Source organism: Sinocyclocheilus grahami, unplaced genomic scaffold, assembly GCF_001515645.1.
Source record: "Sinocyclocheilus grahami isolate Dianchi unplaced genomic scaffold, SAMN03320097.WGS_v1.1 scaffold338.1, whole genome shotgun sequence".
Taxonomy (NCBI): Eukaryota; Metazoa; Chordata; class Actinopteri; order Cypriniformes; family Cyprinidae; genus Sinocyclocheilus; species Sinocyclocheilus grahami.
The window spans coordinates 1,048,391-1,063,159 of record NW_015505517.1 but is presented as its reverse complement, the minus strand read 5'-3'; the positions used below and the strand labels follow the sequence as shown (position 1 = coordinate 1,063,159).

The 14,769-nt window shown below is 37.1% G+C and overlaps 1 protein-coding gene across 1 annotated transcript in view; it reads right to left on the bottom strand.

Annotated features, from left to right (window-relative positions):
• Nucleotides 1-13,962, bottom strand: part of LOC107602923 (estrogen receptor beta-2-like) — a 35,760-nt gene extending 21,798 nt beyond the window's left edge. Inside the window, exon 1 of the mRNA XM_016295546.1 lies at nucleotides 13,762-13,962. The gene's annotated coding sequence lies outside the window, so the exon portion shown is untranslated. The remainder of the gene's footprint in view (nucleotides 1-13,761) is intronic.
• Between the last annotated feature and the right edge of the window lie 807 nt (nucleotides 13,963-14,769).

The window sequence follows — 14,769 nt, the reverse complement described above, 5'->3', positions numbered from 1 at the left end:
GTTAATCTAGAAATTCCTTCTGCTTTTGACAGAAGAACTCTACCTCTGAGGGACAAGTTCATTAATAACCAAAGATTAAATTTACTTTTTATCTTTTCAAAAGCAGGGTTCAAATTCAGGGAAACTCTATCTTGTTCACTTTTCGAAATGACAACACCTAAGTAATTAACAGCTTCTTTAACTGGAATACCATCCGCAGATAAAAAGGGAGGAATTTTTTAAGACTGATATTTCACATTTTTTGATATTAAGGTACAAACCTGAAGCATTAGAAAACAACTGTATATTTTTAATTGCCTGATGAACCTGGCTCGAGTTTTTTTTTAAATAAGCCTGTATCATCCGCTAGTTGACTAATTAAAATACTTCTACCAGCAATATGAATTCCTTCTAGCTTACTATCCTTAATAAAATGACAGAAGGCTTGAGCTACAATAAGAAAGAGATATACGGAAGCTGGACGGCCTTGCCGAATACCTCTTTACCTCTTTCATCTCTGTGTAGTACCATGTCCTAATTTCACTGAGCTATTTCCCCCAGCATACAACGTTTTCATTGCATTATTGCATTAGCCCAAAACCAAAACGCTCTAAACTAAAAAAAAATGAAAGAATGCTCAATAGTGTCAAAAGCTTTGAAGAAGTCCAAAAACAAAATTAAACTATCGTCCTCAATAAAGTCAGAGTAATCAATGAGGTCAAAGACAATAATATTATTAAAAATATGATGATTTTTCATGAAACCCGACTGATTGTCATCAATAATGGAGTTCAAAAGCAACTTATAACGCTATAATTTCAATTTATAATCATTATTAAGGAGGCTGATAGGTCTTTTTAAACTTTTTAGGTTTAGGTATTAAACAAATGACACCTTGCTTCATACTAACAGAAAGCTCAGAGCAATTTAAACTCTCTATATACACTTGCAGGAGGAACGGAGATAACAACTCAGAATATAACTTATAAAATTCTGCCGTTATCCCGTCACTGCCAGGCGACTTGTTATTTTTTAAATGTAAAATTGCTTCTTTAACCTCATCGATAGTAATTGTCGAGTCACATACAAATAAGAGAGAATTCCTTGGGAGTCACAGGAAAATTAAAGTGTACAAGAAACTCATCAAATGTCATCAGATACCCTTGAGTGTTAAACAAATGACACACTAAGACAATACCCTTATCAAACCAGCTTTTCAAAAAAATACTTTTCAAAATAATGCTGCGGAGAAAAGCTATGCTTGTAGATCAGTTTCCAAGCCAACAAAGCTTGAGCATGAAAGGCAGATAGCTTCACTGGCAATTTCTCAATCTTATAATCACACATTAGTAAAAAAGAAAGACCCCCGAGTTGGTCAAAGATAAAATTAGGAATAAAATTCCACAAAGAAGGTTTATTCAAACAAAATTTTAACCAATTAATTTTGAGAGTATTTTTTAAAGTAAAGACATCCAAAAAGTCAAGTCCACCGTTTTTAAGGGAATTTATGACAACAGATTTGTGAATGTAATGCACACGGTTCTTCCATAAAAAATTAAATAAAATCTGATCGATAGACTTAACAGTTTTATTGTCTAGATATATGGTTGAAGCAATATAAGTTAATCTAGAAATTCCTTCTGCTTTTGACAGAAGAACTCTACCTCTGAGGGACAAGTTCATTAATAACCAAAGATTAAATTTACTTTTTATCTTTTCAAAAGCAGGGTTCAAATTCAGGGAAACTCTATCTTGTTCACTTTTCGAAATGACAACACCTAAGTAATTAACAGCTTCTTTAACTGGAATACCATCCGCAGATAAAAAGGGAGGAATTTTTTAAGACTGATATTTCACATTTTTTGATATTAAGGTACAAACCTGAAGCATTAGAAAACAACTGTATATTTTTAATTGCCTGATGAACCTGGCTCGAGTTTTTTAAAAATAAGGCTGTATCATCTGCTAGTTGACTAATTAAAATACTTCTACCAGCAATATGAATTCCTTCTAGCTTACTATCCTTAATAAAATGACAGAAGGCTTGAGCTACAATAAGAAAGAGATATACGGAAGCTGGACGGCCTTGCCGAATACCTCTTTCTAAAAGAAATCTCTGTGTAGTACCATGTCCTAATTTCACTGAGCTATTTCCCCCAGCATACAACGTTTATCGCATTACAAAAATAGGGCCCAAAACCAAAACGCTCTAAACTAAAAAAAAATGAAAGAATGCTCAATAGTGTCAAAAGCTTTGAAGAAGTCCAAAAACAAAATTAAACTATCGTCCTCAATAAAGTCAGAGTAATCAATGAGGTCAAAGACAATAATATTATTAAAAATATGATGATTTTTCATGAAACCCGACTGATTGTCATCAATAATGGAGTTCAAAAGCAACTTATAACGCTATAATTTCAATTTATAATCATTATTAAGGAGGCTGATAGGTCTTTTTAAACTTTTTAGGTTTAGGTATTAAACAAATGACACCTTGCTTCATACTAACAGAAAGCTCAGAGCAATTTAAACTCTCTATATACACTTGCAGGAGGAACGGAGATAACACCTCAGAATATATCTTATAAAATTCTGCCGTTATCCCGTCACTGCCAGGCGACTTGTTATTTTTTAAATGTAAAATTGCTTCTTTAACCTCATCGATAGTAATTGTCGAGTCACATACATGTATTTCATCATAACTGATAGAATTAACATTACCAAGATGTTTACTGAAAGGATCCAGATCAGCTAGATTAAATTTAGATTTATACAAATTTGAGTAAAACTTAAATCAAAATTGGGAAATTTCTTTAGCATTATCTGAGACAACCCTCCAATATTTAATTGACAAATAGAATTATGCTTAGCCATATTTTTCTCAAGCTTAAAAAAGTAGGAAGACATCTGTTCACCATATTCAAGCCACCTTTGTCTTGACCTTATAAAAGCCCCTTCTGCTCTTAATTGAGACAAGTCATCCAACTTAATTTGCAAATCAACTAAATAGGCTCTCTGACTATCGGACAGATTTTCAGGTAAGATCTTGGTAATAGACGAGATTTCACTAACAATATTAACTTCTTCAAGACGTTTTAGTTTAGCCAAATTAGCACTACATTTTCTGAGGTATTTTCCAATTCCCAATTTATACCAAATTAATTTTCTTGTTTAGCTTTGCTCCAATAAAAACCAATACGTCTTTCCAGCTCTGATCTAACCTCATTATGATTAAGCAACAAACTGTTCATTTTCCAATAAGAAGAGCCCTTGTTAAATCTAGCTTCAGGAGAAAGCAAAATTTTAATAGAAACAGCCTTATGATCTGTTAATGGCGTTGCAGATATATCAATACAGATATTCTTTTTATCAACATTTCTAGAGACTAACCAAAAATCAATTTGTGAAAGTCCAGATGAATTTTTATTGCTCTACGTTTATACTCTATCATTCGCATTTTTAACCCTCCATATATCTATAAGCTCTAACCTATGCATAAATGCTTTCAGAGCTGTGTTTGAGTTTGATGGGCGACCAGGTGGCCACCTATCAAGGGATTCATTCAGGACAGTATTAAAATCACCACCAATCACTAAATAAGCATTTGGAAATTTAGACTGCCAATAAGTAAGCTTATCTTCCAAAACAAATAATAACTGATCATTCTCAGATCTAGAGTTATACCCATAATAATTAACGACAATAAGATTCAGATTATAACATTTCAGAATTAACCAAATAAAGTGCCCATATTCATCACAGTATGTGTGCAACACATTGTCACCGCAAATTATCGTATCTCACCCACTTTCCATGTGTCTTTGCTTAAGCCCGCTGGTGGTTCGAGAGGAGCGGAGGACCAGGAGGAGGCTGGTGACCAGGGAGTCCCTCCCATCATCGTGGAGAATGTTTTCTCATCACATTATTTCCTTTTTTCTATTCCGTTTCGGCTTTCAACTCAATCCGAGTGGAACCTAATAATGGGGTTTTACGGCAGGAATGTTAAATCAGCAGTCGTTGGGAGACTGCAGTCTGAAATATGATAACATTCAAGCAGTGAAATTGGTTGACTACTTGTCACAAATCAAGCCTCTGTGGCTCCCTCCGATCACCACCAGAGGGAACCGTCACCGGAGTACTAACTGTTCTTTAGGACTTCATTTCCCATCACCCCATGCCTGATATTGATTACCTGCACAGGTGCTTATCATCATCATGACTATTTAAGCGGTGCCTACCTTACCCTCGTTGCGAAGTCTTGTTTTTGCTACTGCTGACATTTCTGAGCGTTAATACCTTGTTTGATTACCTGTTGCCTACCTGGATTGTTTAGACCTGTCTGATCGTTCGCTGCTTGCCTCTTTGACCTTGCTCTGTTTTTGGATTTACTCTCTCCTCTGTCTGCCGCCTGCCTCGACCCTTTGCATGGACTCTGGTTATGATTCTGCCTTGCCTACGTTACCCCTGTATACTGTTGACTGAACTTTGCCTGTCTGGGTGTTAATAAAGCTGCACATGGATCCCAACGTCACTGAATCGGCATTACACACATCCCCTGCAAAATAATTTTTTAAACAGGAAACCCCTGCAGAGTGCTCCGAACCATGAGAGAACCATATCTCACTACCCCACTGCGATTTCCAAAAATTACCATCATTATCTTTAGAATGAGACTCTTGAAAACACGAAGTCAGAACCAAACTGTCTAGAAAACAAAAATAAGGCCTTGCGTTTAACAACATCTCTTAAACCCCTGGCATTTAAGCACACAACAGAGAAAGACATTTAAAAAAACTCACAAACACTGAAACAGTTAACTTGCTTTAAGTTCTATGAACTAAATTTTTCCCCTAATCTTTTTGAAAATAGGTCGCAAAATCAAAAAATGCTGAAAAAAGCAGCACCATATTGAATATGAAAATTGCAAAAAAGAACTAATACCTTGTTTGATTACCTGTTGCCTACCTGGATTGTTTAGACCTGTCTGATCGTTCGCTGCTTGCCTCTTTGACCTTGCTCTGTTTTTGGATTTACTCTCTCCTCTGTCTGCCGCCTGCCTCGACCCTTTGCATGGACTCTGGTTATGATTCTGCCTTGCCTACGTTACCCCTGTATACTGTTGACTGAACTTTGCCTGTCTGGTTGTTAATAAAGCTGCACATGGATCCCAACGTCACTGAATCGTCATTACACACATCCCCTGCAAAATAATTTTTTAAACAGGAAACCCCTGCAGAGTGCTCCGAACCATGAGAGAACCATATCTCACTACCCCACTGCGATTTCCAAAAATTACCATCATTATCTTTAGAATGAGACTCTTGAAAAAACACGAAGTCAGAACCAAACTGTCTAGAAAACAAAAATAAGGTCTTGCATTTAACAACATCTCTTAAACCCCTGGCATTTAAGCACACAACAGAGAAAGACATTTAAAAAACTCACAAACACTGAAACAGTTAACTTGCTTTAAGTTCTATGAACTAAATTTTTCCCCTAATCTTTTTGAAAATAGGTCGCAAAATCAAAAAATGCTGAAAAAAGCAGCACCATATTGAATATGAAAATTGCAAAAAAGAACTGCAACAAAAAATTGAGGCAGTCTCTAAAATATAAACAACAAACCCGTATCAATGTCTGAAAAGTGCACCTGACAGATCAGTCAAAATCAGAACTGGCAACGATTAAGATGAAAGCACTTTAATTAGGCAGGATGATTTCTCCCTGCCCTTGAATGAAAGCTCTGCCTCCAACGAAGAATGCCGTCTTCCCCTCTGCACGTGCCTTTTGGACCTCTGGCCACAGCTTCCTTCTCCTTTCACGATCTCCCGCTGAGAAATCTTCCATGAAACGCAGACCGTTCTCTTTCAGATATGAAGAATTCTTTGCGGCCTTCCAAACAGCATCTCTGTAAGAGCGAACGGAGAACTGCATAATGGTCACCCTGGGACGCTTCGTGCCATCTTGTTGCAACTTCCCGAGATGATGGACCACGTCAATAACATCCGAGAGTTTGTCCTTTGCACTAGGAAGAACATTTTGGCAGATTTTGACCACCTCAAGCCGAATGTCTTCATGTGCAGAATCAGGAATCCCGGCTATCCTCAAATTACGTCTTCTCAAATATGTTTCCATATCATCCATCCGCCGCTGCATCTGAGCCACAGGCCATTCAACATCATCCATACGCCGCTCAAGACTAGTAACCTTCTCAACAACGGCATTCAGTTCAGCTGACATTTTCTCTATTCCGACTGAGCGGCTGTCTGATCAGCTGTGTTATGCCTGATAGTTGCGTCGAGATATCAACTCGAGTGTCGTCACTTGCTCTTTTCTTTATGACTGGCGATTTACTCGGGGTGATAGGCAATGCAGGGAATTCCTCTTCAGCTAAACTAAACGTATCTTCCTCGCTCGCACAAGAAACAACGTAATCATGACCACTGCTGGCTGGTGAGCGCGCGTTAATACTAACGCTAGCCACCTTAGCATCAGCCGAAGAGTTGTTCGAATGACCACGTTTACGCCCCATGGCGACGCAATATAGGGGAAAACTTCAAGTCAAAGACGTAACAAAATAACACACGCAGCATACGATTAATAAAAAGTTATTTTTGCACTGTCTAAACACAGATGGTGCAGGAGCTCGTAAAAACACGTCTGATCAGGTAGCCATCTTTGACTCCCCCCTGGTACGATACAAATACATTATCAATCGCCGTAAGTGTGATGTAAAAACAGACCGGCTCGGAACCGGTGTACCGACTAAACATGCTACCTATCAGATTGTGCTACCAAAAATATATTTGCATTGTTTTAAGAATAAGTTTAGGGTAAGGGTAGGTATGGACGGGTAGGTTTAGGGTAGGGGTATGGACATAAAAAAAAGTCTCAAACCACATGAATAAGATGCTGGTAGCACAATCTGATAGGTAGCATTTTTCACTATCGATTTGTGCTACCTATCTTTTTAATGGGAGGTAGCACAATCTGAGCAGGTATCGTCAAAAATCGTCAGAACACCGGCAAACTGACCGTTCAGGGCCGATCATGCGGAAAACCGGCTAATTCCGGTCCCTGGCCGGTCAATCGGTGCATCTCTAATAGAAAGTTCAATAGAACAGCATCTATTTGAAATAGAAATCATGTGACATTATAAATGCCTTCACTTTTGACTAATTTAATGCATCATTGCTGAAAAAAATTATCATTTATTTAAAAAAAAATCTTTGAACATTGGTATATAAAGTATAATATTATATTATGCTTTTTAATGATTTTCTTCATTTTTAACAATGCACAAGTACAGCATTTAGAATGGGATAGCGAGAGGCAGGGGGTGTATGATAGCAGTACAGAACACTGGGTTCCCACACTTTCTAAACAATGATTCTCTATGACCTTTTCAGCTTTTCATGCTACTAAATTGAGAATTGTTAAAAATAATTTCATAACAAATTCACTCAAAAGAAACAAATTTGGCTGATGAAACATGTTACAGTTATGCAACATAGATATTAGATTCACTATCGAAATGCTCATTGTTGTTCCATGGGTTTAAAACATTTCCATAATGTTTCCAGGCCTGTAAATCACACTATTAAAACCACTGGAACCCTGGAACTGAACATGAACATCCCGCATAAGCACCTGTCTGGAGCAGGTGCACTGTTGTTCAAAGCACAACTCTAAAATACTGTTTATGTTTTATTGCAATTTTGCCATTCAATTTATTCAACCATTTAAGACCTCTCTGAGAATAAAATGAGTTCAAATGAGGCAGAAGAGACGTCGCCTCCCTCTTTATCTGCCTCTGTCTCTACTGAAAAGGGAAATTTACTTTATTTATTTAATTACTTTATGGGAAAATGCAGTTCATACAATATTTGGCTTCAAAATTCATAATATTTGTTTTGTTTTATTGCTATATTGTTGCTTGTTGTCTTACACAGACTCCTCGGAAAACATTCCTGACAAACACACTGGAATATGATACACACACACACATGTGCAACAGATGGTCTAAGTACAAGAGCACAAAACCCCATTAAAATAAACAGACTGCTCCTTATATTTCACCATATAAAATCACACATGCGTGTCGTCACTTGCTCTTTTCTTTATGACTGGCGATTTACTCGGGGTGATAGGCAATGCAGGGAATTCCTCTTCAGCTAAACTAAACGTATCTTCCTCGCTCGCACAAGAAACAACGTAATCATGACCACTGCTGGCTGGTGAGCGCGCGTTAATACTAACGCTAGCCACCTTAGCATCAGCCGAAGAGTTGTTCGAATGACCACGTTTACGCCCCATGGCGACGCAATATAGGGGAAAACTTCAAGTCAAAGACGTAACAAAATAACACACGCAGCATACGATTAATAAAAAGTTATTTTTGCACTGTCTAAACACAGATGGTGCAGGAGCTCGTAAAAACACGTCTGATCAGGTAGCCATCTTTGACTCCCCCCTGGTACGATACAAATACATTATCAATCGCCGTAAGTGTGATGTAAAAACAGACCGGCTCGGAACCGGTGTATCGACTAAACATGCTACCTATCAGATTGCGCTACCAAAAATATATTTGCATTGTTTTAAGGGTAAGTTTAGGGTAAGGGTAGGTATGGACGGGTAGGTTTAGGGTAGGGGTATGGACATTAAAAAAAGCCTCAAACCACATGAATAAGATGCTGGTAGCACAATCTGATAGGTAGCATTTTTCACTATCGATTTGTGCTACCTATCTTTTTAATGGGAGGTAGCACAATCTGAGCAGGTATCGTCAAAAATCGTCAGAACACCGGCAAACTGACCGTTCGGGGCCGATCATGCGGAAAACCGGCTAATTCCGGTCCCTGGCCGGTCAATCGGTGCATCTCTAATAGAAAGTTCAATAGAACAGCATCTATTTGAAATAGAAATCATGTGACATTATAAATGCCTTCACTTTTGACTAATTTAATGCATCATTGCTGAAAAAAATTATCATTTATTTAAAAAAAAATCTTTGAACATTGGTATATAAAGTATAATATTATATTATGCTTTTTAATGATTTTCTTCATTTTTAACAATGCACAAGTACAGCATTTAGAATGGGATAGCGAGAGGCAGGGGGTGTATGATAGCAGTACAGAACACTGGGTTCCCACACTTTCTAAACAATGATTCTCTATGACCTTTTCAGCTTTTCATGCTACTAAATTGAGAATTGTTAAAAATAATTTCATAACAAATTCACTCAAAAGAAACAAATTTGGCTGATGAAACATGTTACAGTTATGCAACATAGATATTAGATTCACTATCGAAATGCTCATTGTTGTTCCATGGGTTTAAAACATTTCCATAATGTTTCCAGGCCTGTAAATCACACTATTAAAACCACTGGAACCCTGGAACTGAACATGAACATCCCGCATAAGCACCTGTCTGGAGCAGGTGCACTGTTGTTCAAAGCACAACTCTAAAATACTGTTTATGTTTTATTGCAATTTTGCCATTCAATTTATTCAACCATTTAAGACCTCTCTGAGAATAAAATGAGTTCAAATGAGGCAGAAGAGACGTCGCCTCCCTCTTTATCTGCCTCTGTCTCTACTGAAAAGGGAAATTTACTTTATTTATTTAATTACTTTATGGGAAAATGCAGTTCATACAATATTTGGCTTCAAAATTCATAATATTTGTTTTGTTTTATTGCTATATTGTTGCTTGTTGTCTTACACAGACTCCTCGGAAAACATTCCTGACAAACACACTGGAATATGATACACACACACACATGTGCAACAGATGGTCTAAGTACAAGAGCACAAAACCCCATTAAAATAAACAGACTGCTCCTTATATTTCACCATATAAAATCACACATGCAACCATAGCTACCTATCAGATTGTGCTACCAAAAATATATTTGCATTGTTTTAAGAATAAGTTTAGGGTAAGGGTAGGTATGGACGGGTAGGTTTAGGGTAGGGGTATGGACATAAAAAAAAGTCTCAAACCACATGAATAAGATGCTGGTAGCACAATCTGATAGGTAGCATTTTTCACTATCGATTTGTGCTACCTATCTTTTTAATGGGAGGTAGCACAATCTGAGCAGGTATCGTCAAAAATCGTCAGAACACCGGCAAACTGACCGTTCAGGGCCGATCATGCGGAAAACCGGCTAATTCCGGTCCCTGGCCGGTCAATCGGTGCATCTCTAATAGAAAGTTCAATAGAACAGCATCTATTTGAAATAGAAATCATGTGACATTATAAATGCCTTCACTTTTGACTAATTTAATGCATCATTGCTGAAAAAAATTATCATTTATTTAAAAAAAAATCTTTGAACATTGGTATATAAAGTATAATATTATATTATGCTTTTTAATGATTTTCTTCATTTTTAACAATGCACAAGTACAGCATTTAGAATGGGATAGCGAGAGGCAGGGGGTGTATGATAGCAGTACAGAACACTGGGTTCCCACACTTTCTAAACAATGATTCTCTATGACCTTTTCAGCTTTTCATGCTACTAAATTGAGAATTGTTAAAAATAATTTCATAACAAATTCACTCAAAAGAAACAAATTTGGCTGATGAAACATGTTACAGTTATGCAACATAGATATTAGATTCACTATCGAAATGCTCATTGTTGTTCCATGGGTTTAAAACATTTCCATAATGTTTCCAGGCCTGTAAATCACACTATTAAAACCACTGGAACCCTGGAACTGAACATGAACATCCCGCATAAGCACCTGTCTGGAGCAGGTGCACTGTTGTTCAAAGCACAACTCTAAAATACTGTTTATGTTTTATTGCAATTTTGCCATTCAATTTATTCAACCATTTAAGACCTCTCTGAGAATAAAATGAGTTCAAATGAGGCAGAAGAGACGTCGCCTCCCTCTTTATCTGCCTCTGTCTCTACTGAAAAGGGAAATTTACTTTATTTATTTAATTACTTTATGGGAAAATGCAGTTCATACAATATTTGGCTTCAAAATTCATAATATTTGTTTTGTTTTATTGCTATATTGTTGCTTGTTGTCTTACACAGACTCCTCGGAAAACATTCCTGACAAACACACTGGAATATGATACACACACACACATGTGCAACAGATGGTCTAAGTACAAGAGCACAAAACCCCATTAAAATAAACAGACTGCTCCTTATATTTCACCATATAAAATCACACATGCAACCATACCAGAAGTTTAGGTTTATAACACTTATAATAACAGTTTTACATATTTTTATATTAGTATGGTCCATTTTTAGTATGGTCATGGTTACTCAAGCAACTTTTGAATGAAAATTTCATTGGAAGACGGAGAAAGCACTTTCCTCCTGCCGCTCTTGTAAAGCTCCGATTGGCTACAATCCAGACACACATACCACCGAACAAAAGGCCAAGGACAGGACAAAGAAACCCCTACACAAATCACACACACACACACACAAACAGTCCCTGGGAGAACTTTTCTCCATCCTAATAAGGTCCTCCTGCCAACTTGAGATTTCTTTGAACTTACACAAGGATTAAGTTTCCATTTATATCACAACGGACATATGAACGCCCACATCACCCTAGTAACTGAGCCTTGTATCTGCACTTGTAGTAAACCTTCACACAAATAATTATGCACACACATCTGTGTAGATACGCACATTCTTCATGCTTGAAACCACTCCGATCGCTGACACTATTCATGCTTTCCTAATTGAGGCTCGCTTCTTTTTCAGGGAGTGAGGGATGATAAGAAAAAGCCTTCTAAAATCCTAGACTGAGAGTTATCTGGCGCAAGAAGAGAGAAAGTTAGAGAGCATGATTTCTGAGTTTACTAAATGACACAGACTGATTACAGTCTATAAAGTTTGATCCAATTCTCCTATCACTTGTCACACAAACCTGTCAACAGAACAGTCCACTCGCATATGTGTGTGTTTTTGCTGTGCCCATGGCTAAAACCTCCTGCTGCTAACCCAAACCCCAGCAATATCTCATTTTAAATGCTAAAAAGACATTACACCTCAGGTCGTTTTTTTCATAAAAACAGTATTTTACAGGAATTATAAGTAAACACAGCAAATGGTTTATTTGTGCATATGTTAAATTAATAATAGTCTATTGTTTTTAAAAGGATGGCATCTGTACAAATACCACTGATTTTGAATGATAACAGGCCATTCTGTTCAGTGTGAGTTCTCATCCATTGCTCAAGAGGACAAGGACCTCTGTCTAAACTGATAAAGAGTGTTTCTTCCCCTCCTTCAAATTCTCTTGGGTGTCTCCCTGAGACACATGAACTGAAGAGGTAATGTGTCCCGGCAATTTTCAGTATGTTCTATATGGCACTTTTTAAAAGGATTTTTAAAAAGGCAAATAACTTGGAGGATTTAAAAAAAAGTGTTGAAAAAAATAACTGATGAAGCTATGATGAAAATATGAAGTTCTATAACATGAGGGACAGAGAGAAGAATGAAAATGGATGTACAGGTAGTCCTCTAAAAAAATGTTTTGTCAAGTAACCAAAGATCGTGGTATCTACATAAGCTGGTTTTATTCAAGTGAAAAACATTACATAAGACTGAATCAACCTGACTACACTGAGCTGCACTTTACACTTGCCAAGACAACTCTTGCATGCTTTAAAAAAAAAAGTTAAATATTACCCGTGAAAACACATTCATACATGGAAACATTTTGTATTTATCTGCTAAATGAACTAACTTCATGGATTTAAGCATAAGCCTTTGGAATGTTTAAAGATCATTAAAATACATAAATTTGTCCACGTTTGGCAGTGTAGATGTAACTCATAGTGTGTGCAGAAAGGTTCACAGAAAACAAAGATGACAAACAACTGTTCCTCAAAAACTTGTTTCTAAAGGGTTTTTAGCACCACCACTCACAAAACATTGCTTTATATGCTACTTCTGAACAACTGAATGTTGTAGCAGTTCCTTGTTTTAGTTACATGGGCTTGTGGTTTCAGATGATGTATCTGCAGAACAGATATTTTGGAAGTTTTGCCCTTGGCCTCTGAGATACAAAAAAGCAATACAGGAATACTAACCCCCAACAGATGGTCATTTTAACACCATACTTAATGAATATGTTATTTGAAACACTCTCTTTTTGCTATAAATAAATAAAAATATATTATTTATTAGATTTCATTTTTTGATGTATAGAAGAAAGGATAAAAAAAACTATATTGTCATTTTTTTTTTTACATAAAATTATTATATAACATGCTTGTACTTTTTATATGTGATATTTTCTAGCACCCCATTGTGGCTCTTTTGGGGTCCCGGGCATGGTTATATTGAAGCACACTTGGGTTATCATCACCTAAACATCGAATCATTAAATTCATTCATCCGCTGCAACAAGTTTCATAAAGTTTTTCTCTCTCTCTGTCTCTAAAACCCTAGTCAGCAGCTTAACGAAGCAACATCTTTGGGCATCATGCGCACTCCTTAGCCATTTCAAAAGTGTTTAAAGTTTAAGAACATCTTGTTTACTAAACCTTTTGTCTCACATGAACACTAACAATTAACGCTCTGGTTTCCTTAGAAATTGCAATGGTAGCCTTAGCTTCCGGCAAAATACCTACTGTCACTTGGGTAAAATCATAATCCTTCAAACAGTGTAAACTTTGAGTATCTCTTTCATTTTTCAAGACAGTGGCAACTAGCACTAATTTAGCACATTTTTAATGAAAGGAAACTATGATTTCACGGTAGTTAGAAATGGCACTTACCGACAGCATGCAGGCAGCAGGTGATGTGAGCTGGAGAGCGCAGAGCAGAGATCTGTTTGATCAGCTGTAAACGCGCTGCGCAGCCTATCGATCTGATATACTGCGCGCACAAAGAGAAAGAAGAGCACTGAAGTTAGCAACAGACGCAAGAGAGAAAGAGAGAGAGAGAGAGACATGCAAACACCTGGTAGTGTCCTAATAGCGCACTTTGCCTGATTGTACTTTGGCAAAAAACTGTTTTTGGATATAAAGATTAGAATCGCGAGTCACTGGCCGCCGCGCCCTCCCGGAGCCGCCCCTAGATTAACTGCGTGTGGCAGAGATTTACAAGTTATGACAGGACTAGAGGAAATTACCATATCATATCACACTTCACCATATCCATGGTCAAAGTTCACGGTATCAAGTGTCCACCAGAATTCATTGATGTGATTTTACCACATTAAAACGCTTGTAACTTATTTTTATTTATTGGTATGCGAAATAGGCTATTTCAGGCTATCTTCATAATGCAGTTTTGTTAATACATTTGAAAGATTTAGCGCAATCTTCTGTTGAGGCTCGTTCCGCACCGCAACTGAGTGGTGTTTTGGCGCACCTGGAGGCAGGAACAGTTCGCCATTAAACGTCAAGTAGGCCTACTTAACTTTTAAACAAAACACGTAGTCATATTTAAACGTAATAAATGCATAATAAATCAATTATGAGAGTACTTCGTCTTCGTAGATGGTACTGAGGCTTCTGGAAAGAATCGCGCAGTGAACTTCTGCTCAGCGTTTACGTAGTGCGCGCGCTTTGACTAACTTGAAAATCAACTATATGATGAAAAATGATTTCAAAACGTTACGCATATATACTGAAACCTATACAGTTATGCACTTGTACCTACTTAAGACTCCCCCAAACTTTGTTTTGACTTACTTTGGGGGACTTCAAACTTTAACACAGCATTGTGATGCACTCTTTATTGACCTTTTTCTTAACTACAAAATGTACATTTCAAAAAAA